This window comes from Panthera pardus, unplaced genomic scaffold, assembly GCF_024362965.1.
Source record: "Panthera pardus isolate Hobbes unplaced genomic scaffold, ASM2436296v1 HiC_scaffold_24, whole genome shotgun sequence".
NCBI classification, from domain to species: Eukaryota; Metazoa; Chordata; class Mammalia; order Carnivora; family Felidae; genus Panthera; species Panthera pardus.
Window position 1 is genome coordinate 117,667,867 of NW_026526810.1, and position 24,202 is coordinate 117,692,068.

Sequence of the window (24,202 nt, forward strand, 5' to 3'; positions counted from 1 at the left end):
ATATATACACACATTTCTTTGCATCAATGAAATGTACTTTTAGTACTGACCAAAAATTGTAATTAGTATGTATTTCCAGGATGCAAATAACTTCATTAAGTATTTCAATTCATTTTTACAATAACCCTGAGATAAGTAAAGCAAATATTTCTCTCATTTGATAGATATGTGAACTGGCTCAGGGAGGTTGCTTGACTAGGCTAAGGTCACGCAGACAACCACGACAGAGTTGGGTCAGGATCACAAGTCTTCTGACTCTAACTTCTATATTCTCTCCTCCACCACATTGTGCTTTTCAGAAAATAGGTATAACAGGTATGTTGGCTGAATCCCCAACATTCATTTCTTCTCCTCATCCAGCACCAGGGGATGGACTGTTACTGGTTAATAAGCCAATCACAAAAATTTCTATTCCTGCTTTCCCAGCCTCCCTGGCACCTAGGGGTGGCCACCTGACCAAGTTCTGGCAAATGAGACATAGATGAAGGTATGGTGAGATCCTAAGCTCTGAGAAGTGGTTTCTGTCTTTGCTTTGTCTTGCTTTGTATTGCATGTCTCAATGAAGGACACGGATAATGCTCATGCAGGCCTGATCCTTTCCTTTTCTCTTTTTTCCTGTCTTGAATATGGTCATGATGGCTGCATTGTGATAATCACACTGCAACCACAAATGAAAAGGCAAGCGAATCACAGTCATTGGCCCTGATGTCACTGAGCCACTGATCCTGTATCAATAATCATTTAACTCTATTTATTGTTAGATGAAAAAAAATGTTTTTGTTTAAACTATTATGATCAGTTTTTCTGATACAGGCAGATGAATGCAATTCTAGGTTAACTGTGGCAATCAGAATTCTAAGATGACCCCTATGATCTCCGTGTCCTGGTGCAACTTCCATAATTATGTCATATTGAATGGTAAAAGGGATTTTCAGATGATAGCCAGTTGCCATTAAGATAGGGTGACTAAAATCAGAGAATTTTCTCTGGCTGGTAGCAAAAGAGGTAGTTCAGAGAAGTTCAAAGCAGGAAAGGAAGGTTCTCCATTGCTCAGATGGAGATGACCACAGGGGGACTACAATCCTAAAACCACAAGGAACTGAATCCTGCCAACAACAAGCATAAGTTTGGAGAAGTCTCTGAGTTCCAAGTGAGCACACAGTGGGCCAATCCTTAATTTCAACCCTGTTGGATAGAGAACCCAACCATCCTATGCTAGCATCATAGTTTAGAAATGGGAGGAAAATTTATTTGAGAGTTCAAAATCTTGAGGAACAAAGACTTTCTAAAATAACCTCCCAGTGTGGATAAGGGACTGGACCTCAACTGACATCAACTACTACTCCTAGTAGGAAACAAATTAAAAAAATAATACAAAATAGCAAAAGAACACAAAATTATACATGTAGCATTCTGGAACATATTACATAGGATCTCTCTCCAAAAAGTTTGTCTTTTTCTGCCTTGCTTACTTAGACTACTGCAAAATTAGCCTGCCTTTCCAGAGACATGGGGCAAGGCTGGAAGAGTGATTGTTTTTAAAACAAAAAGTTAAATTACAATTTTGGGTATCTTTCCTTTGAACATCATGAGGCTAATGAACATTCAACCAGTTTACTGGTGCAGTAATGATGATACTATACCAATGCCTCTTCCTAACAATAGGGATGTCAACATTTTGGAATGTATTAAAAGTCAGCCGAGGGGAGAGTGAGCAAAAAGGAAGGAAAGGAGAAGTAGAACAGATTGTGGAATCTCCTCTCAAACTTTTTTTAAAAAATAGGATATTTACTAATTCATCCACCAAATTGTTAGCAAACATCTGCTAGATGTTCAGGATACAAAAGTAATCAAGATAAATATAGACCAAGATAAATATAGACCCTGCCTTCAAGGGGCTTACATCCAAGAGGGGAAAACAAGGATGAAACAAATCAACTGTAAACATGTACAATATCTGCAAATCAATACAAGGTTAAGACCAGGAATAACAAGGGATCTTAATTATTAGGGTGATAGATCTCTCTGAAAAGCTGACATTTAATTACTACTTCAAGGGTAAGAAGAAGCCAACTATGACCAGCAAGAAGTACAAAGCATTCAAGGTGGAGGGAACCAAAGGCAGAGTCTGAGATAGAAACAAAAAAGAAAAAACTGACAGTAGAATGAGCCAGGAGGACAGAAGCCTAAGATACGGTTATAAAGGTGTTTCCTTTTTAGGAATATGGGTCTTAGCAGCCAAATTTAGATATTTAGATTTTATTCTAAGTACAATGAGAAGTCAACGAAGGATTTAAAGAACAATAAAATTTAATTTGCCTTTTCAGAAGCTGAGTGGAGAACAGATTGGGAGGGTTAAGAGTGGAAGTGGAGAGAACAATTAAGAGGCTGTCACATAGCTGAGATGAAAGATGATGGCGGCCTGAAACAACTCAAGTGTCCTTCCATGGAAGAATGGATAAACAAAATGTGGTATCTACATAGGACAGAATATTATTTAGCCTTCAAAAGGAAGGAAATTCTGGGGCGCCTGGGTGGCTCAGTCGGTTGAGCGTCCAACTTTGGCTCAGGTCATGATCTCACAGTTCATGAGTTCAAGCTCCACATCAGGCTTACTGCTGTCAGCACAGAGCCCACTTTGGATCCTCTGTCTACCGCCTCTCTCTGCCCCTCCCCTGCTCACATGTCTCTCTTAAAAATAAATAAACATTAAAAAAAGGGGGGGGGGGGAAGGAAATTCTGCTACATACAACACGGATGAACCTTGAGGACACACACTAAGGGAAATAAGCCTGTCACAAAAGGACAAATACCATTTGATTCCACAGAATGTCCCTGAAGTGGTCACATTCACAGAAACAGAAAGTAGAACGATGGTAACCAGTGGCTGAAATGGCTGGGGAGTTAGTATTTAATAAGTACAGAATTTCAGTTCTCAAAGATGAAAACAGTTATGGAAATAGATGGTAGGGATGGTTGCCCAACAATGTGAATGTATTTAATCCCACTGAACCATCACTTAAAAATGGTTAAGATGGCAAATTTTATATGTATTTCAACACAATTTTTAAAATAAAATTTTTTATAAAAAATGACCATGTAAGCTGAAACTATGCAAAGCAATTTTCATAATCAAAGAGAAAAATTTGACCGTTTTGTGGTCTTTAAAACCTTTTGTCAAAACATTAAGAACTCTCTTACTGATTATAAATGTGTAGGGTAATAAAGACAATCACAAAACTAACATCACTTAGTACACTGTCATTGAAAAATTAAAGTGATTTCTTTTATCAAGAAAAAAAATATATAGTGGCCAGAATCAGGATGGGAGCAATGAAGATGGACAGAATGAAGCATATCTGAGATAGATGTTGGAGGTAGGGTCTATAAAACTTTCTGATGGATGCCATACATAGGGAGAGGAAGGGTGGAACAGTAACTCCTGGATTATGGTCGAGGACTGGGTGGATGGCACTGCCATTGACTGAGTTGAGGGAAAGAGTCAGAATTTCGGGGCAAAGTAAATATTTCTTTTTAAACATGATGCATTTGGGATGCTTATTAGACATCCAAGAGACATGTCAACTGTGAACTTGAACATGCAAGTCTGGAGCTCAGTGCTGGAGATATACATTGAAAAGTTATCACTACACAGAATGGATCAAGTCTACTAGAGAGAGACTGTAGGAAGGGTGGCTAAAGTTCTTACATGCATGGCCAGTGTGGAGGTACACCACAAGACTCAAGTCCCAGGGCCCAGTGACTCCAACTGGAAAGAAAAGAGGAGGGAGCCCAAGTTAGGGGGTGCTGCCATACTCTGCTCTTCAATACATGGGCATGTGGGAGACAGAGGTCCTAAACCAACCAGGCCATTCTATACCCGACCATGTGGAAATAGAAAAAGAGTTTGAAGTGGGGCTTTCTCCATGAAATGCTTTGAATCCCAGTCTTGGAGAAAAAAAACTTGAAAATGCTTCTAAAGAACTCAGTAAATCCAAATATCTTCAGTGCTAACCCTGTCAGCAGGAGAGGGGCAGGTACCAGGCATGTTATAACACAGGCAGGAATTTCCTGAAACCACAGGCAATTTTACAATTCTGAATAATTATTAAGTGAAACAAAGTGGGTGAGAGTAGTCAGTAGATTGCAGCGTTATTCCAAAAGTAAGGTCTGCACATCGTTATCAATCAAGCAGCAGAATGAGGAAACAGCACCCTGAAAACAAAGTCAGGTGCTTTGGCAACTCTCCTGGAGCCACCAATCATTCTTCCTCACGGCTGCTTGGGGAGGCACAGGCTCAGGGAAGGGCAGCAGCTGGAGTGGCTCTCCCTTTATCAACAATGATGCCCACAGACCTATCTCCTACCTCTCCCAGTCTATACCCAAGCACCCTTCATGTACAAGCTCACTTCTGTCATCCCATAGATGAGGCACATTATCCCCTTTGTTCCTCCAACCAACATTCTAAGGTAGGTACTATTAGTGATATCACCATTTTCGAGATGACAAAAGCTGAGAACAGAGAGATTAAGTAACTTCTTCATGTCAGAGCACTAGTAAATGGTAGTGCTGGGATTCTAACCAAAATCATTCTAAGTTCTGAGACTGTTCTCTAACAATCATTGACTCATTCATTCTGCCAACCAACAAGCACTGAGAGCCTATGATGTGCCAAGCCCTGACTGTGCTAGTTTTAGGGATAGAGAAATAGATGACAGAATCCAGAAAGGCTATAATTAGCCAACCGCCTCATACTCATGAAGGACTTTAATATTATTAAAAATGGATACAGGGGCACCTGGGTGGCTCAGTTGGCTGGGCATCCAACTTGGGCTCTGGTCACGATCTCATGGCTCATGAGACCGAGCTCCACATCATTCTCACTGCTGTCAGCGCAGAGCCCACTTTGGATCCTCTGTCTGTCTACACCCCCCTCCCCCAGCCCCTCCTCCACTTGTCTCTCTCTCTCAAAAATAAATAAACATTAAAAAAAAATGGAAGCACACATTTAGTCACAGGAATACACTGAAAGGATTGAAAGAGGTGCCTCCTACAACCTTCAATTCATGCCCCATTACCAAACCACTCTGCCTAGAGAGTTCAACGAATATCATTTATAACTCCTATAGTTATCTTGCATGCAGCAAAATTATATTTTCTGTGTTTCTGTATGGGTTTCTGTGTTTTTCTGTGTAAGAATATGCATCAAAGGTTTTAATTTGGTTAAATGCAAATACACAAGAAAGGTCATTATATTTTTCTAACCCTGTCTTGGAACTCTTTCAATCCTTAATGTATTGGGAACCTCAGAAAAAGGAAGGAACATAGGTCTCTCTCTACTACCTCTAAGAGGCACTGAACTTGAATGACAGCATGGGTAACTATGGAGGATGACCAAAGGTCACAGGGGTGGAGGAGCTCAGGCAGGCTTCCTAGAAGAGGCCTATCTTGGGTCTTAGGAAGCTGAATTACACACGGATTCAGAGCACAATCTCTGTGTGCAGTCATGCAGGCCAAGCCCGTCACTGTTAACTGTAATCATGGGAATATCTCAAACTCTCCAAACCTGAATTTTACCTAACAGTTTCAGAGAGTCCTATAGGGATAGAAAGAGATGCTGTATGTAAGATTTTCAGCACACTGAATAAAGAGTAGTTTACTATATTACTATTTCTACTAAGGATGAGTAGGAGTTAGCCTGGCAAGGAGACCAGGCAACAACTTGCTGATTTCATTCCTGTGGTCATGGCATTCAGGAAGTGAAAGTGGAAGGAAAGGAGAGACCTTAGAAATTTGGGGAAAAAAGGAAGTAGTGGTGTGAGCTTCAGCATGATGCAGGAAATGGCCCGGCCAGCAGGATGGGAGGTATTATTAGTTGGCCTGGAAATGCTTCGCAGGGACATTACACAGGACAACTCTGGGACTCCATTTGCAGATCTTCTACGTGAGCAATGTCCATGGAGGATGCGTGGCACAACCCATGTGGCTGAAGACAGCAACTGGCCTGGGCAGGTGCTCCAAGGGTCCTGCACCTTGGTCACCGCTGCCACATAGCTCCTCCCACTGTTGGTGTGTCCAAATCATCTGGGCTGCTTCTGTAAACAGAGCAGTAGCACAACCAGCACTGCCACCAACCCCTTTGGGCCACACGGAAACCATATCTAAAAGGGTCCAGTTGTGACAAGAGTATCTGGGATTATCCCAATCTATCAGTACAGTGGCAGCAACGTGGGACCTTCATTTTAGAAACTCCTGCCAATGCTCCCTGTATCAAGAATGACAAAAATTAGAGGAAAATCAAGCTCCCGGCCACAGATCTCAAGCTTGGTGGGTGGCTCTAAATGAGGTTAGCTCAGTGCAGATTTGTCTAGAAAAACACAGAGCTTTATTCTCACAGAGCTAGAGGGCAAAGAGAAAAACTATTTCCCCATATTTCCCTCTTTCACAGAAATAGGACTTTCCTCCTGGGCTGCACTGCCAGTCCCTCTTAACTCTGTCCCGGCCACTGTAGTCTTCAGCATCCCTTCCCCCCAGAAGCCCTCACCAGCACTCCATCCCCTGGCACCCTAACACCCCCACAACACTGCGCTGCACAACTCTGGGAGGCACCATTCATGTACACACGATGTGAAGGGAACGGTGCCTAAGGGGATGCTGCCCCAATGCCTTCCCTAAGGGGAACGGTGTTCCCTAAGGCGAACGGTGCCTGGGGAATGCTGCCCCAATGCCTTCCCAGAGCTGTGCAATCCAGCAGCCCGTACTCATTCACCACTCACCCACGCTTAAGAAACAGCAGGGAGATGATAAATGTTTGGGAGAAAACCCTGACTGGGAAAGAAGATGGAAGTAAATATCTACAGCCATAGGGATCCCTGTGATTATTCTTCGTTCAACAGAACAAAAGAAACCACAGTGATAGGAAATACAATCCCACCTGGGTGATCAGGAGGATGACAGCTGAACAGAGGACAGAGAAGGGCCTGCTAAGTATCCTAAGGAAAGGAGGAGGGTGGGATTAATTGGCAGTGGAGGTGGGCAGAGAATTTTAATTGGGGGTATGCTGAGATTCAAGGATTGTGAAACAAAAGGGTAGATATAGAAAATGGAGGTCTGGGGCCTAGAGAAGTAAGAGGTAGAAAGTTAGATAAGAGACACACATACACACAACCCAAAAAAGAGGATACATGAAGCCAAGGAAAGGAACAGGTTACCAACCGAGGAAGAAGAAGACAAAAGAAGATGGCTGAGTCCTGCAGCGTGTCTTTATATATAGGAAAATGGGGAGGTGAGAAGGAAAAAAGGGGGCGCCCAAAGTGACAGAGCCAAATGTGAGAGAAGAGAAGAACCAGAGGCCACTGGGGTCATGAGAGAAAGAAAAGTCTCAAGAAGGTGGGTTTCTCTAGTGTCAAATGTTGTAGAGAGACATTACAGGCGCTTGGACGGTCACTGTCTGACCCTTCAGAAGGTTCACTAAAGTGACAGCTCCTTGAAGGATGGTCTGTGCCCTTTCTCACTGTATTCCCAATGCTCAGGACCAGCTACGCAGAAGGAAAGCAGCAAGTATTTGTGGAACAGAGTAAAGCAGCTGGACTAGAAGGCCTATTGTAAAGAGTTAATAATATACCATAATTACAGTTTAAAGTTTAATGACTCTTAATACAACTTTGTAAAGGAAGGCAAAAAATTACCTTTTTTTTTTTTAACAGTGTACACTCTGTTAATCCCCATTACAAACTTCTATGGAGGAAGTACTTTTCTTTTTTACCTGGCATGAATTGAAACTCACCTCAGATAAGAAGCAAGAGATTTCCTGGGATCTCCGCTGCCACAAATTCTTTGAATGACCACGGCAAAGTTGCAAAACCTTTCCGCTTTTGTTTCCACAAATGTATTAATTTGGGATTAATATAAACTTATTTGCAACCTTGAAAATACTTAAAAGACGGGAAACATATTTAACTAGTCTCAACCGTATGTGATTCTCACACGTTGCACAAAATAAAATACCTAGCAGGTAACCGCTGCTTCCATGCAAGGGTTTTAGCATGCCTTTCCACCTGTTTCAACAAGTATAAAACTGGCCTGAGGTTTACCAAAAAAGCCCCTCCCGAAAACCCAATAAAACGTTTAAGGGCTAAAATATATATATATATATATATATATATATATATATATATATCACCTTACATTTGTCTCCTATCCAGAGATTAACTCTCTCTCATTCTCAAATTGTACTGTGAAGACAGAATAACAACCATAGCAACTACCTTCTAACAGCTTACTCTGTAAGGCACTGTGCTAAGGGTCTTACAGGCATCGTCTTACCTGATCTCTACAACCACTCTAGGGGAATGTTATTGTTAATGCCTATTTCCAGATGAGGAAACTAAAGCTTGGATCAGCTAACTTTCTCAAAGCTACACACATTGGAAGTGGTGAAGGTAAGCTTTAAACCCAGAAAGTATCACACATCCTCATGGGATCAATTTTCACAGCTGTATTGCTGACATTCAAAGATAGATGTCTGATGTGTTTTTTTTTTTTTAATTAGAAGTATTTTTAAAAATAGGAAACCATGGAACAGATGGCTAGCCTACACAGGGACCAGATCCACAGGTTACAAATGATGGATCTTTTACTACTGATAGACCCATCTTCCCAGTTCCCCAAAATGAGGGCAGCCAGTGTTACAGAAAAAGAGAGAACAGGGGATGGAGGATTGAAGGCTCAGACTCCCAGTCATGCCCTGTCGGATCCATACCCTAGAGACCACCTGATCTGTAGTGTTCCTCCCTCTTCTTCTACCTTCACTGGCCCCCGTTTCTCTAGGGAAAAAGTGGTAAGTGTGAATGTGTCTTAGGCTGTGTGGCTTAGAAATGAGAGCCTGAGACCAAACTTCTAGGCCATTTTAGCAATCCCAGGAAGCTTGAGTTTAGAAAAAGAAGTGAGACAGCAAAATCAAATAACAAATGGGGCAGGACCAACCATGGCTTCACAATAAACAAAACTTCTCACTCAGTCATATGGGACACCCCCAAAGAGGCTGGTAGAGATTACAGCCTCCCAAAAGTTTCCATCAAATGGAGCGATACTCTGAGAGGGAAAATGTCTGCCATCACTTGACTCTCTCTTATTCCCCACTGGGCCAAGGTTCATTCCATGGTGACCCAACATCCCCCACACTTTTGGGGTGTATTGTCTTGCTCCTTCAGCAGCAAATGAGGAAGCTAGATCCCATACCTACAGGGTGGTGCTTCATCTGAGTCCAGAAGTGGTGGGAGTAAGCCCAACATGGCGTTGGATGGTAGAATGGTACAGTCCAGCAGAGCTGGTCACCAAGGCAACTGAGAAGGAAGTGGGGCTAAGAGAATTTCAGATGGTGTGTAAGAGGCAGCCAACAGAGGAAGGTTAAACCTAGAGACGAACCAGTACTGGTGTGCAATTTCACATTCACAGAAAGTGGAAGAGATGATCTAATAAATCTCCTTGGACTGTGGGTTATTTGTGCTCCTCGATCTTCTGCAGGTTCTTAGAATTCTGACTGTCACAGGACATCATCCATTCTACAGTCATTCAGTAAGCATTTCTTCAGCATCTCCTATTGCTAGGCATGTCCTAGTGAAATTCTAGAGATAGAGAGAAGACTAAGAGAGAGAGAAGGAGACAGGCAAATAAACAGACAATCACAATACAGTAAACCCAACAGTGCCATTAGCACACAGAGGAGTGGCACCCAGTCCAATCTTGGGGTCAGTAAAGAATAACTGAGGGAAGGTGATACCTGGGAAGGGGCTTGAAAGACGAACAGAAATTAGTTGGGGGCAGGGAAAAGGGAGATTCCAAGCTGGCAGCATAGCATCTATAAGAATAAAACAGGACAATGCAACTTAATTAGAGGGTGCCATTTTACTTAGCCATGTTTAAACAGTTGTGTTAACACGCAAAACCAGTTTGGTACCAAAAAGTATGTGCAATAGACATCCCTGTCTCTCACATCATCCCCAGACCTCCTGCCTACCTAACCCATTCTTGAACATCACTCATCACTGACCTCAACCCCTGGAGTACATATGAATCAGTGATGGGGTAGGATCTGGAGATACAAGTAAGGCATGGCATGAGGTGAAGATGAGGCTAAGAAAAGAGGTTCAAGTTCAAGGACGACCTGAGATTTAGGGGTGGTATTAGGAATGGGCAGGAGGCAAGGATGGGGATGATGCAGAGCTAGACTGTTTTGTACATGACTTAGAACCTTGAAGTGTGACAGTTTTTTTTATAAGTTCCCCCACTTAAAAACAGCTATAATAAAATGTGATACATTCATACAAAGTGTAGGAGATGAATGAAAGCATGTTGTGCTTTCTGAACTACAAGCAGCTCAGAGAAGAGAGAAGAGAGAAGAGAGAAGAGAGAAGAGAGAAGAGAGAAGAGGAGAGGCTGGAAAGATGAGGAGTCAGAAGGGTCTTGTAAGCCATGCCAAGGTTGGGTTTTGGAGGGCAATGGAGATTAATTAAACAATTTTAAATGAAGAAATGATACGATTCAATCATATTTTAGGAAAATCATTCTGGAAGCAATGAGGAAGATGGACTGGAGGGTGGGAAGATCACCTAGTAATTATAGTGATCAGGCATTGCAAGATGAGGGATAAACAGGAGGGATGTTTTTTTATGAGCCATTTAAAATGAAAGATCATCAAGACATGGGGATAAAGTCTATTTGAAGCTCATTTAGATTGAGGGAGGCAGTGATGTGGTCGGCAGATGAAAAAGATCTCTGGAAGACTGGATAGGTTTCTGGCCATTCACCGGCCTTCAGAAGGACTTCATAGGGAAGAATGATTGAGGGGTGGTAGGGATATGATGAGTTCAGTTTTAAACCCAGTGAGTTTGATGCACCTGTCGGACAACCACAGAGACGTCTTAGGGCCTATTAAACAGGTCAAGAAGTCAGAAGAAGAGAGGTATTGATTATACAGATTAAAAGGTATTGGCAGCCAAGGGTTTGGAGGTCACCTAGAGAAAATGTGCAATGTGAGGAGAAACAAGAAGCAAGGGTGGGAAGGTCAACACTCATGTGTGGGGCACTGGATAAACGGCCACGTGGCAGTTCACTCACTGTACATGTCTGCTCTCATCATCATCATGAAGGCCTGCACCGAATCCAGCCTTCCATTGCAGGAAAAATCAACCTGATTTGCTTAGAGCCCAGAGAAAAACCAGGTAAAAGAGGTATTAGTGTTCATTTCAACAAGCTAACTCTTCAGGTAATACAGAGTTAAGGGAACTCTGTGTGGGCTCAAGGACAACAGAAAGAGGAGAATAGGAAGCATTAGAACTGCAGGGATTGTGCACTTCTGGATTTCCAGCTTTCCAGCACTTGAAGAAGTGAAACCTTCCTCACCATTCTTGCAGCACAGGCTTCTGTGGGTGCACCTGAGATGTGCCTATTTACACTAATACTTCAACTACAAACACATCATCCATTAGGAAGAGTTCTCTAGTTAGAGTCAAGGCCAAGATGTGTAACTCAAACTTGAACATCTCCCCCTAGAACTGGGTCTTAGCCTTTTTTTTCTTTTTTTTAAGCATGGCTCTCTGGATCTGAGGTACAATTTAAGCCAGAGACCCTCATCTCCGAGTAAACACACATACATGCAACATATTTAAAATTTCAGGTGCTTCACAGACACCTTTGCCAAAGTCCCTCCATGAATCCCCTAGGGCTCTCTGGACTCCCTGTTGAAAGCTCCACCCTAGAACAATTTATCTAGCTCATGTCACTTTCAGAATGTTCAAAACAAAACCAACTCATTCCAGAAGAGCACAGCAAAAGGAAGCCAGGCACTGTGGCTTCCACTGACCCTGAACTGATAATTCCTTACTTCCGTTTTCAGTAAGGCAGAGGATATCTCCTTCCCTTTTCTAAGAATCCCTGTCCTTGCCCCAACAAAATAGACCTCAGGCACAGAAACCAAAACAACGCAGCTGAACGCAAAAACTCAGGCCTCCGCAGTGGGCCTCGTGAGGAGCAGCTCCAAGGGCCCCAGGCTGACTGTGACATTATCCTCATGCAGCCATCCCCCTGTAAACAAGAAACATCCCTAGTTCATGTCTGCTGAGACAGGGGCAAGAGGGGGTCTCCAACCGCTGGGGATAGTGGCCAGGAATATAGCCACACTGGGTGGGCTTGGCACAGTGTGAGAGTCAAATAAATATCTGTTGCCTGAGTGCTGGCTCTGCTCTCCTAGAGCAGGGTCTTGGGTTTTGATGGGTGACAGGTATGGCTGACACCCAGTACATTCTTGAAGATTGTAAATTTAGACAGCAGGTAAGTTAGGAAGTGTTACGACTTATAGGGCAAAATAATCCTGTTATAAAATGCAAGGAACTCAGCACCTTTAAATGGCACCTTTAAACCCATCTCCACACTCCCAGTAAATTTCCCTCTTTTGCATCTATTTTTTGCATTATTTATATATATTTTATTATAAAAGGAACACACTCTCACTAAAGAAAATTTGGGAAATATAGAAAAGTATAACCACCACTTACTTCTAAAATGATGTGATTTATTTCATCATTTGCATGTACCTTTTCAGCTTCCCAGGGACACTTGCATTGTTCAAGGGTGAGGCGTTCCTTTTTGGGGGGAGGGGGGCTGTCACCACAGACAAATGGGACAGGATCCTTTGACCTTGTGACTCTCTGGGCTCTCACCTCGTGGCCAAGAATTATTTATTCTATTGTGTTTTCCAAGTTGATGGAAATTTCCCACCATTTATGCCTATTCTCTTCACTTCCTCAACCTGAAAGACCAGAAAGAAAAATTTAATCACTGGAAGCTCTTTCCTATTATTTTTTCTGCTTCGGTATTTCGAATGTTTTCTTTCAGCCCTCACACCACCCACCGCCATCTGGAGAGGTTTTCTCAAAAATTCTAGCAGGGATTTAGAAACCAACCACACCGTTACATGTATTTGGTCCTGCCACCACTAATAGCTGTATTTCTTTTGGTGAATGTCTCACTGACAGTAACTCTTGCAAAACAGAAAAGCCACAAGTTCAAAGCATATAAACCACAAATGCAAACACAGCAGACATGCTAATTAAAGAATCCAGAGAAGAGACTTCAGAATTTGATTTCCCCTGCCTCTGGATTCTTATGTAGCTTTGAGAGGGAGACTTTTTAAAAAATAGATTCAGAATCATATTATTTGCTGAGAGAAATCAAGTGTCTCGAATACTTTCTCCAACCAAGTGTAAAACTGGAATTTAAAACAGTAAGGGAGAGGGGAACCTGGGTGGCTCTGTTGGTTAAGCATCTGACTTTGGCTCAGGTCATGATCTTGTGGTTCGTGGGTTTGAGCCCTCCGTTGGGCTCTGTGCTGACAGCTCAGAGCCTGGAGCCTGCTTCGGATTCTGTGTCTCCCTTTCTCTCTGCCCCTCCCCAGCTTGTGCTCTGTCTCTTCTTCTCAAAAATAAATAAACATTAAAAATTAAAAAAAAAAACGTAAGGGAGGATCAGTTAGTTTACTAGAGAAGTGAGAACCTTCTCACCTGCCTCACAGTGGTAAAGAGCACATATGAGGTTAGCGTATGTGATGTTGAAATACCGTCATTGCTAGGATATCCATTTTCTTCTGTGTTTCGCTTTTCTCTGAATGCTTGTGTATCTGGGATTCATGTACCAACTGCCATATACACAGGCCAGTCTTGATTTCTGGATGCAGTGTTTCAGTTATGCTTTCAGGGAAAGCATAAATGGCTGACATATGTGTGTGGAATTTATTGTAGTATCTTCTTGACCTCTTTTACTTTTAATAAGAACAAAAAAAATAGTAGCAGTATGGGTTAAATTAAAATGTGGCTTGCAATTCAGGGGAAATTCAAAGAGCTTTAAAAATGTGTGAGCTGTTACCGCTCCTTACTTCCAAACACTCTGGCACGAACAGTGAGAATTTTACAATGATCAAACGATAAACAGCTTCATAGCACTGATACAGCTGCACTCACTGAACCCCTCAAACCCCCGAGATGGGAGTTTTTACTACCAGTTCCCATCTCCAGATAAGGAAACTGAGACTCTGATGGTAAGTAGCTTGCCCAAGGGCACAAAGGTAGGAAGAGGTCAAGTGGTATCTAACCCTAGTTTATTGACTCAGAAGTCCAAGCATTATAGAGCTCGAATGATAAACTATCCAAAGCGAATGCCAGCATCAAATGGGTCCACACTTCATTTCCCTCTAGCAAGGCAAGAAAGCAAACCGGAAAAGTAGAGCCGGCTTGACTTTTCCACTAGAGCTGGAAGGCCCCCAGGTTCAGCTCCAGAGCCCCTTCTCTTCTTGGTCTAATTTAATCCCTTCACAAATTTAACTCTCATCTATAGCCAAGGACCCCTACATCGATGTGTCCAGCCCTGACCTCTCACCTGATGCCCACTGAGTGCCTTCACGACAGCGTTTAATAGGCCTCTCAAGGTCACATATCCATGACTGGATAGCGACGCTCCCTCCAAAGCTGCTCTACCAGAAGCCTTCTGCATCCAACGTGATGGCAGTTTATCTTGGCAGTGGCGTTGGTCACAACATCAAGTCATCCTAGACTCCTCTCTTCTTCCTACATGGTTTCTCTCATGTTCATTTTAGGCAGCGGACAAATAGATTTCTCCTATGCTTCTTTAAAACAGCAAGTTCCCCTAGTACACATAGTAAGACTTCATTTGCATACAACTCAGCAGGAGCACCTTTCCCAAAGCAGTTAGGTGAGCTTCATCCACCATAGCACTGCCTACCCGCGTATAGCGATGTCCACCTACCGTTTTGTTTTTTTTTTTTACGTGCTATTATGTAACACTTCCTGTCTCCCAGACAGTGGTCTCAAAGTGCTTTACAGCTAATTAGCACTAGAGAATTCATGTAATCCTCATAAGAACTCTCTGAAGTAGACACCACTATTCTCTTTCAGTAGATAAGGAAACTAAGATACAGGGAGATTAACCAGCTTGCCCAACACCACACGATTCAAACGTGGACAGCCTAGCTCTGGTGTGCATGCTCTTAACCACTTCACCATGCTCCATCCATGAAACATACTTTTTCCTCTAAGTACAGAAAGGAACCTATACTCTTATCTTGCTTTCTTATGGCCGGGGCCCACCTCTGCCAAGTTCCTGGCCAGGACTGACTACACTTTCTCTGTCCTCTTCACAGGAAAGTGGCAACTAAATGACAAGAGACCAAAGCCCCTTGTCCCATGAGCACTGGGCTGTGACCAGCCAAGTCATCTAGCTGAATCTGAGATATGACAGCACATGACCCTGCCTCCTTGGAACTGCCTCCCCAAGGCCTGCTCGGGGATCAGGAACTGAACACCAACCAACAGCAGAGCATGAGAGCTCCAGGGCCTCTGAATGTGATGGATGGTGTGGCTGGAGGGGCTGCTTCAGAGGATACTGCCCACCTGGGCCAATTAGGCTGTTGGTGAGTGACTGGGATGTGCTGAATGTACTCAAATAGATGCCCCCAAAAGACCCCCCTTTTAGATGTTACTTTAATACCAAAAATATTAAGGAGAAAGAAATAGATAAGAGAAGCAAGTGTGCTTCAATAGCCCTGTTGACAGTGAAGCCACGGAGCAAAAACAAGGACAGTTCTTCTGGCAGGATCTCTGTGGGTGTGCCCGGAGTGCACAGACCGCCCCCCACCCCTTAACTCTTTAGAGGACTTTTCCTTCTGTTTCCAGATAGAATAGTGACTAAGGGCACAGCTTCTAGAACTGAGAGATTAAGAGGTGGGGTCAAAGCCCTATCTCCACCACAACCTCCGACAGATTACTTACCCTTGCAGATACTACTAATGCCCCACCTCACAGAGTTGAGGCGGAAATTCAAATAATGTGGAGTAAAATGCTAGCAGAAGACCTGGGACACAGTAAGACCCCATGAATGATGGCTACTTATGGTAATTTTGATAATCTCAATAGTAAAAGTTGTTCACACCCTTCAAGTGTTTAGAGGGTTAAGTGAAGGGAAATGTAGGGACAAGGAATGACGCAGAGAAAAATTAATACTTTATGTTTGGCAAGGGTGGGAAAATACAATAGGAAAACTATATTTGTGACAGCTATGTTTTGTTTTTTTTTTAATGTGTGACAGTTCACACATTTAAATAACATTTAACTGAGTAAGCTCACTGACTATGGATCACCCTAACCTTACCCACTTCACTATGGTATTATATTCTTTCTTCTTTAAAAACTTAAGTCGAAAAAGACAGACAAATATGTTGTTTCTAAAGCAAACAGAGGAATAAAATCTGTTTTCATTTAAAGCATCTCACTTTTTTTTTTTTTTAAAGCAATTAGCTAACTTCAAAGGGCAACCAATGCAGTGATTCTATCAAGCTGGCAAGGGTCTGGTGTCTCACTTCAAAGTTTAGGCAGATTGAAAGCCACTGATAGACCTGCTATACTGGCTGGCATCTGGCATGAAAAGTGCTGAGAATACCAATTCATTCAGATGGTGTGTGTGCACAGACCCACAGCACTAAAACGGTACCTCTTTCAATGAGAGCCCCTGTTAAGCCTGAAAGAGAAGGGTGTAATCATCCCACCTCCAAATTAAAATTAATGAGGGTCATTGGGATTAAGGCTGAGGGTCTCTACGGGATAAAAGAGTGATGGAGAAAGTCCTAATTGGATGGAAGGGTCCCCAAGTGCTTAGTGAATATCTGTAAAGCAACTTAAGCTGGACACCAGGGGAGGTGGGACCAATGAGCACAGAAGTGCCAGGGGATACCTGCACGACTTTAAACAAGCTGCTTGACCTTCCCAGGTCACCTTGCAAGCGGAGTGAGACCAACCGCCTGCCAGTTTGACAGAGTTTATGATAGGATTAAATTTTATTTATAAAGAGGTTTGACATTCTTAGCTCCAAAGTGCTCTCCTATTAACAAAGTGAACACGTTAAGAGGACAAATTAGAGTCCAGAGTACTCATTTGCTAACAAATCACCAGATGGCTTCATTTTTCAGGAGGTGACACAAGCCATCAGAATATTGGAATTAGACAATCAGATGGCAGTCAAGAAAGGAAGACTTTAAGAAGCTGTCTACCTCAGACTTCTCTGTCCTCTTCTACTTGACTCCTTTGCTCTAGAAGTCTAGCCACAGGCCTGGAACAAGCTTGTGTGGACCGTCAGAGCCATGGTTCGCTGAGGTCCATTCCCTAAAACCTGATGTGCCCACCTAAACTCCATTTCTACTTCCAATCCAACGCAACTGCTCCTCCGTGAACCTTCCCAGCCTAGCAACACCTCAGAAAGATTCTGTCTCTGAATTCACAGCTTGCAGTGCCCCCTTTAATTATATGGCTGGCCCCACTATTATTTGACTACTATTAATTCTGTATAAATATCATGCCCTTTCACTCCCAGATTAGAGGCTGTGTCCAAAGAATAAGCATTACACTTCTCTGAATTCCTCACATCTTCCTCAGAACCTTGCACCCAGAAGATACCCAATGCCATTCCTGTGAAACCACCTTCCAAAGATTTTACTGGGCCATTAGCAATCTGCAAAGTAGCTTCACACTCATGATCACACTGCACAAAGAACAATAAGCTTCTCTTAGCTGTTACCTGTTAGTGAGGCTACCTCAGAGCATAAGTCTGGGTTAGTTTGAGGCCAGCTGGGATGATGGGAGTGGACACAACGAACAGAAAATTCAAAGGACTTTAAGTTTTCAATCCTGCCCTTCCACCATCTGTCTATAGAATTTTGGCCAACTGTTTCTCAGTAATCACGATTTAGAAAAATGACAGTGCAAGAAACCTACCTCTTGAAACTGCTAGAGATGTGAAAATATACATATATATATATTACATTTAACATTTATTAAATACAAACATATAGAGAAGATACTATTTATGTAGTGGTTTAATGTGTATTTTTTTTTAATATCAAATTCCTGGATAAATGCTATCCAATGGGGAAGAGTAACACTTTCTAGTGAATATATTCAGCATTTTAGATCCCTCCTGGCTAGTTTAAGTCCCTTCCCTCACTGGCTCTCACTCAGGCCTAGGGTTTTGTCTGCTACATCTTTTGCAACTTTATTTTTTTTAATGTTTTATTTATTTTTGAGAGAGAGAGAGAGAGCAGGGGAGGGGCAGAGAGAGGGGGTGACAAAGGATCCAACGGGGATCGCTGACAGCAGCGAGCCTGATGTAGGGCTCAGGAACCATGAGATCATGACCTAAGTCGAAGTCACACACCTAACTGACAGCTATCCAGGTGCCCCACAACTTTAGATCAAGTTTCCTGGAGACCTGAGACCGAGGGAGCTACAGGGTTCCACTACAGAGCTGACCAAGGGAAGGCCACGTCTGCAGGAGGAAGTGAAACAGTTGATTTTCCAAAATTACCTGGAGAGGGAATCAGACCAACAGAGATGGCCTCAGGCCTCCTGGCCAGAGGTCATGGTTCCAAATTTTCTCATCCACCTCTGGAGGTATGCAGAACCCTAGGGAATTCTCTTGTTTCAAAAAGCACACCTTTTAGGTATGAATTGTCAAATCTCAATTAGGAAAAAGGGTCTTTTCAAATATTACTCATTTCATTTTATAGCTCGGGCCTACCATGACATTTCTTGTTTTATACAAATTTCCTATGCGTATTTCTAAGATAGTGTATCCACGTCTCAATGGATCATTTTAGACTCACACCACCTTGAAACAAATACTATAACCTGCTGGCCAGCACTCAAAATGTTGACTCTGAAAGTATTTCATTTATTCACACAGTGTGGGCAGGTATATCACTGATTATCTGTACCCGGTAGAGTCGAAACTTTTTCCACATCTAGAATTGAGAAAAAAATAGTAAAAAGAAAACAAACGCTCACTATGTTCTATTTCTTGTGTCATGTTGTACACGCCAACATATTTTCTCCTTAACGTCCTTCTTGGAATGTTCTCTCATTACAGGAGTGGTGAGTCACAGTGAAAGGAATTGATGGGACTCGCTCCACCCATTAGCATAAGCTAAACTATGGACATCTTGATTTCTCAGGGGGTTAGTTATCTTGGGAGGGTTGATCACAATTTGCATGATCATATGGTACAGATGTGTATTCATGAAGATGACCTCAAGTGAAGCAAGAAATTTCTCGGTCTGACTATTTTACAATTCAGCCAAACATCCACCCAGTGGGCAAACCCCAGTTCCAAAAGAAATTAAAACTGGGAGGACAAGAAGTGTGATGGATCAGAGACTGGAATACGCTGAGCTGACACACTTAAGTGAGAGGGCTGGAGCCAGACAAAAGGGTGTGTGCTCAATGACATGCCGGATGGTGGGGGGGTGGGGCAGAATTACAAAAGGAGGGGATAAAGTAGCACTTGTATGTTTCTTCTATGAATCCAAGCTCCTTTCATGTCCTTACTATGAGAATTATATCTGCAATTTAATATAAACCTAGAGACTCAGTCACTCTTACAGACCCCAATGCCACTGCCAGCCTTCAGCAAATCTGCCAAATGGAGAATGCTGAGACCTTCCAGACTTCTTCCCTGTTCCATTAGGCCCTTCTATTCAGGCCTTTCCCTCAACCACATTTGGGGGTAGGGGGTGCTCAAGTGAGCAAGGAGCAGAGAGAGAATCCTACAAGGGGCAGAGAGAGAAAGAGAGAGAGTAGTGGGGCTCGTGCTCCCCTGAAGTGGGTGAGCTCACCCACTATGGGACTCAAACTCACAAACTGTGAGATCATGACCTGAGCAAAAGTCAGATGCTTAACAACTGAGCCACAAGGTGCCCTCCTCAACCACATCTTAACTTCTCCCTTTAGTTCAGTGGTTTTTGGACTGGCAGCATCAGCATCACCTGAGCACTTGTCAGAAATGCTAACTCCCAGGTGCCACCCCAGATCTATTAAGAAACTCTGGCGGTGTGACCCACAAATCTGTGTTTTCTCAAGGGCTCTAGGTGATTCTGAGGCACACTAAAGTTTGAAAACTGCTGCTTTAGATGATACCATAAAATACTTTAGGATGAAGGAGCATATACATTTTAAGAGAGGACAAAGGAGAATCATTCAAGTGCCCAGGGAATAATTTTCTAACAGTTGAATCTCGAGTCATGTGAAAGATAGTGAGGGAGATTTGAGGCTGCTGAATTCGTTGGGGCACTTACCATCTTTACCTTTTAATCCCACCTATTTTGGTCTTCTCCCCACATTGCCACTAGAGACATGTGTTTGGTCTGAAAAATCTGACCATGTCAAACCCCAACTTAAAACCCTCAATGGCTGCTCCCTGCCCATAGGATAAAGTCCCAGCACATGACCCAGGGCCCTTCATCACCTGCTCCGGGCCACCTCCCTTGCCCTGTTTCCTTCTGCACTTTCCCTCCTACTCAGCCATTCTTCACTGTCTGCAGGAGGCTTAGACTCCCCCTTACCACTGACATTGGGTCTGCCTGTGTGACTTACCTTGGCCAACAGCATGAGAGTTGAAGTGATGTCTGCTATCTCTGAGCAGGTATTAAGTGCCATATTTTTGTTTTATCACATTCTCTTTTTTCCCCTTCCCATAAATGAGATCAGTATTGCCCCAGGAAGAGGCTGTTTCTTAAGCCTCTGGGGATCTCAGAAGGAACCAGATAAGGAGCAGAACCACGACTAACCTACACTGGACATGCAGCAATCGTGACAAATACACCTCAGTTGTTGTAAGCCACTGAGATTTGGGAATTATTTGTTATTTTGCCTAAGCTGACCATTATAGCACATTGGATCTCCCATATCCCCTCTGCCTGGAATGTCTCTCTCCTCTGCTCTACCTTTCCTTCCAAACCCACCTCAATCCTATCTGCATAAGAGACCTGCTCATCATTCTTCACTCAGCTTAGGTGTCATCTCCTCAATCAAGTCTTTTTTATTCCCAGATATAACCGATCGACTCTCACCTGTAGGATCCCTTTTGAATACTACAGACCAGTAACTATGTCCTTGGAACTTTGCTGGGGACTTTCCATTTATTAGCACTATCCTTACAACAACTCCTCTCTAAAATAAATAAATAAATAAATAAATAAATAAATAAGCCCTCATTTTACAGAGTGGGAGACTCTGGCACAGAAAAGCAAAGCGACTTGTCCAGGTTTCCCAGCCATCGGCCACAGAGACAGAGTTTTCACCAAGTGTGGGTATGGCTCTGATTGTAGCAATCTTTCCTGTGCCCCACTCACCTCCCTCCCTCCTCTATCAGCAAGCTTTCATATCCTCCCACTGTGGTGGTGAGAGTAAAAGTCTCCTTATCCACAACTAAAAGGTTGTGGAATTAATTTGACACTTGAAAGACTTGCATCTGGAAGTGGGCTTCTTACCCCCTGAGAAGATAATCACTTTCTCTAAGTGGATGGATTTATTCGAAGGCTCCTGGCAAGTAAATGCACTGGAGCCTTTGGAGAACTGGGGCATTCTGTCTGTACCTTTCCCAGGTAGTGTGGTGTGTTAAGACAGGTAGATTCCCACTGACATTGCCCTTGGGAACCTGTGGGAAGGTCCTTTTGGGTTTGCCACAAGGTAAGAGGTTAAGTAGCAGAGGGTTCAGAATTCCAAGCAAGTTGGCTACATATAGATATTTTAAGTAAACGAACAAGGAAAAGAAAACGAGGATAATAAAGTGACACAGTGGCAAAGAATTGAACCAGACCACCCAAGTCAGACACCAAAATAACTGCCTAAAGTAGGAACTGCAATTTTAGGTTTCAGTGAGCTGCTGGCATTTTGTTGTGTGGTTGAGCTTTTTATTTGTTTTTCTCATCTTCCCCCTCTCTTTAAAGTTGTTTCAGGGAGGAGTTTGGAAAGTATAAGAACCTTCAAGTCCTCCCCCATCAGCCATATTAGTGAAAGATAAGCATTCAACAAAACACCAAGATATTCTTCTCACACAACATTCATAACAACTTTTTCAGGGTTTGCAAAGCTTTTCTCAGTTACTTGTTGGAATCCATTTATCTCTCTCACCATTCCAATGGAGTTTTGTGTTTTTTTTAATTCCCTCAAAGGACATTATTACATTTAAATGATACCATCGGTAACATTAATAATAGCATTTTTCCCCTTCGAGTTTAGAAAGCTGTTCAGAGCTCCAAATGGTCACTGGGCCAGTGAGAACACGTCTGCCTTACTCTTTAAAAAACCATCCACTCCGTATAACAAATAATAAGAGCCAGCATTTACTGGGTACTTAGTGTTGTGCTCAGTGTTTTTTGGGCACTGGTTTATTTAATCCTCAAAACAAGGCTATCAAGCAGGTGCAACCATTTATGGCCACTTTACAGATTAAGAGAGTGAGGCACATAAGAGCATGAAGGACCTGCCTGAGAGAAAGGGTGTCTTTCCCTTTCAGAGGTCAGTAGCTGCACAAGACGACAGTTAATGATTCACCCACACCCCTCGGGGAGCTCCTTTCAGTAAGGGCAACATAGGCACATTCTCTCGGTGTCTCTGTCTCTGTCTCTGTCTCTATCTCTCATCTTCAACTCTTCCTCACCCAGCGAGAGGCGGGTGTCCAGCAAATTGCTTGGCAATACACAGAGGAAACTCCATCCAAAGCCCGGGTCTGCTGGGTCCAGGCCGCCTCTGGGCGCTGTCCAGCGGGCAGCGCGCCTGAGTGACCAGGCTGGGGTCCTGTCTCCGACACCCCGAAGGTGGGGCGGAACGCCAAGGCCGGGATTTCGAGCGGTGGGGGGGAGGGGTGGGAAAGTCACCGTCCCCAGGGACACCTGTTGTCGCCTTGGGCCAACGAAGACGTCGCGGAGACTCACATCTCAGGGAGGACACCCGTCTGCAGTGTCCGCGTACGGGAGCGGGGGTCGCAAGTGTCTTCCCCCACCCCCACCGCCCCTTCTCCGCCTTAGGCGGGCTCACCTCACCCCCTCCCACCCCTGGACGCCGGCAGCCAGTGGAAATGTCGCGCCTCCGCGGGGCTCCGGCCGAGGCACGCGCGGAGGCGTAGGGACACGCGGGACGAGGGGCAGCCCCCGCGGCGCTAGGACCTCGCGGCCGGCCCGCCCCCACCCCCACCCCTCGCCGGCTCCACCTGCGGAGCCCCTCCGGCAGGGCACGCTGGCCCTCCACGGCGGGGCGCGGGCGCGGTTACCTGCGACGCCGCCCGCAGGGTCCCAAGTGTCGGCCGGAATGTCGCCACGGCAGAGCCCGCTGGGCTGGCCCGGGGATCCTCGCCCGGCCCCACTGCTCCCGCTGCCCTCCCTCGCGGCCGCAGCGCCGCCGCCGGCTCCCGACTCTCTAGGCTTGCTCCGCGCCCGCCGGCTCCTGGCTCCTCTCCCGCAGCTCCTGATTGGCCGCGGCGCGCGCCCGAGCCGCGCCCTGATTGGGCAGCCGGGAGCCGGGGCGGGGGGACGGACCCGGCGCCGCCTGGACCTGCTCTGGGTGCCCCCGGCGCCACTGCTTCGCGTCCCCGCTGCACCTCGCGGCCGCGATCCAGACGCCAAACCCGGGGTCCTGCCCTCTGCGCCGAGGGGTGTCGGTTGTCCAGGCACCGGGCGGAGCGGAAAGTGGCACAAGTAGCAGGGGGGTGACGGGGGGGGGGTGACGGGGAGCGGGTATCGCCTTGGAGTCTCTCCTACACCCCCTGCCAAGGCTGGACTCCTACATGCGGTTTTGACCGCGTGTTTACTCTTACAGTTTTTACTATAAAAAGGCCATAGGACGCAAGACAGTGGCTTGTAAACAGTGGGCGCCAAAATGTGTTTGTGGTCTTAGGTTGGGCTTGATGCATAATCTTTATGCGGTCCAACTAGAGTTCGCGAAAGGGAAGCAACTTGTGCGAGGTCCTCGTCTTGTCAACAAATTAGTAAGAGCGAGAAAAATGGTGACACAGATCTTCACTTACAAGGAACTTAATACCTAACTAAGGAGATGGGGCTGAATAATAATGGTAATAGTAATTATAATAATAATGATGACCCTAACGTTTTCATGGCTCTTATTATTTGCCGGGCACTTTTCTAAGTGCTTTACATATATTAATACAGAAATACAGGAAACAGCTGACATAAGGATGTCCACATGTCCTGTGAAACGTGTGGACAAGTGACATAAGTTCTGAGTGTGAGAGGTTTTTATCCGGAAGACACCCCAGCAGTCATTCCACACCACAGTGAAAAGGCACAAATTAG

The 24,202-nt window shown here is 44.2% G+C and overlaps 1 protein-coding gene across 4 annotated transcripts in view; it reads right to left on the minus strand.

Moving 5' to 3' along the window:
• The window catches only part of STON2 (stonin 2), a 144,633-nt gene extending 121,328 nt beyond the window's left edge, over positions 1-23,305 (minus strand). For 3 of the 4 annotated variants that reach the window (XM_019461933.2, XM_019461932.2, XM_019461930.2), the window contains exon 1: positions 23,164-23,305. The gene's annotated coding sequence lies outside the window, so the exon portion shown is untranslated. Of the gene's footprint in view, positions 1-12,554; positions 12,809-23,163 lie in introns of all 4 variants that reach the window. The other variant, XM_019461931.2, reaches the window with a different exon arrangement.
• Between the last annotated feature and the right edge of the window lie 897 nt (positions 23,306-24,202).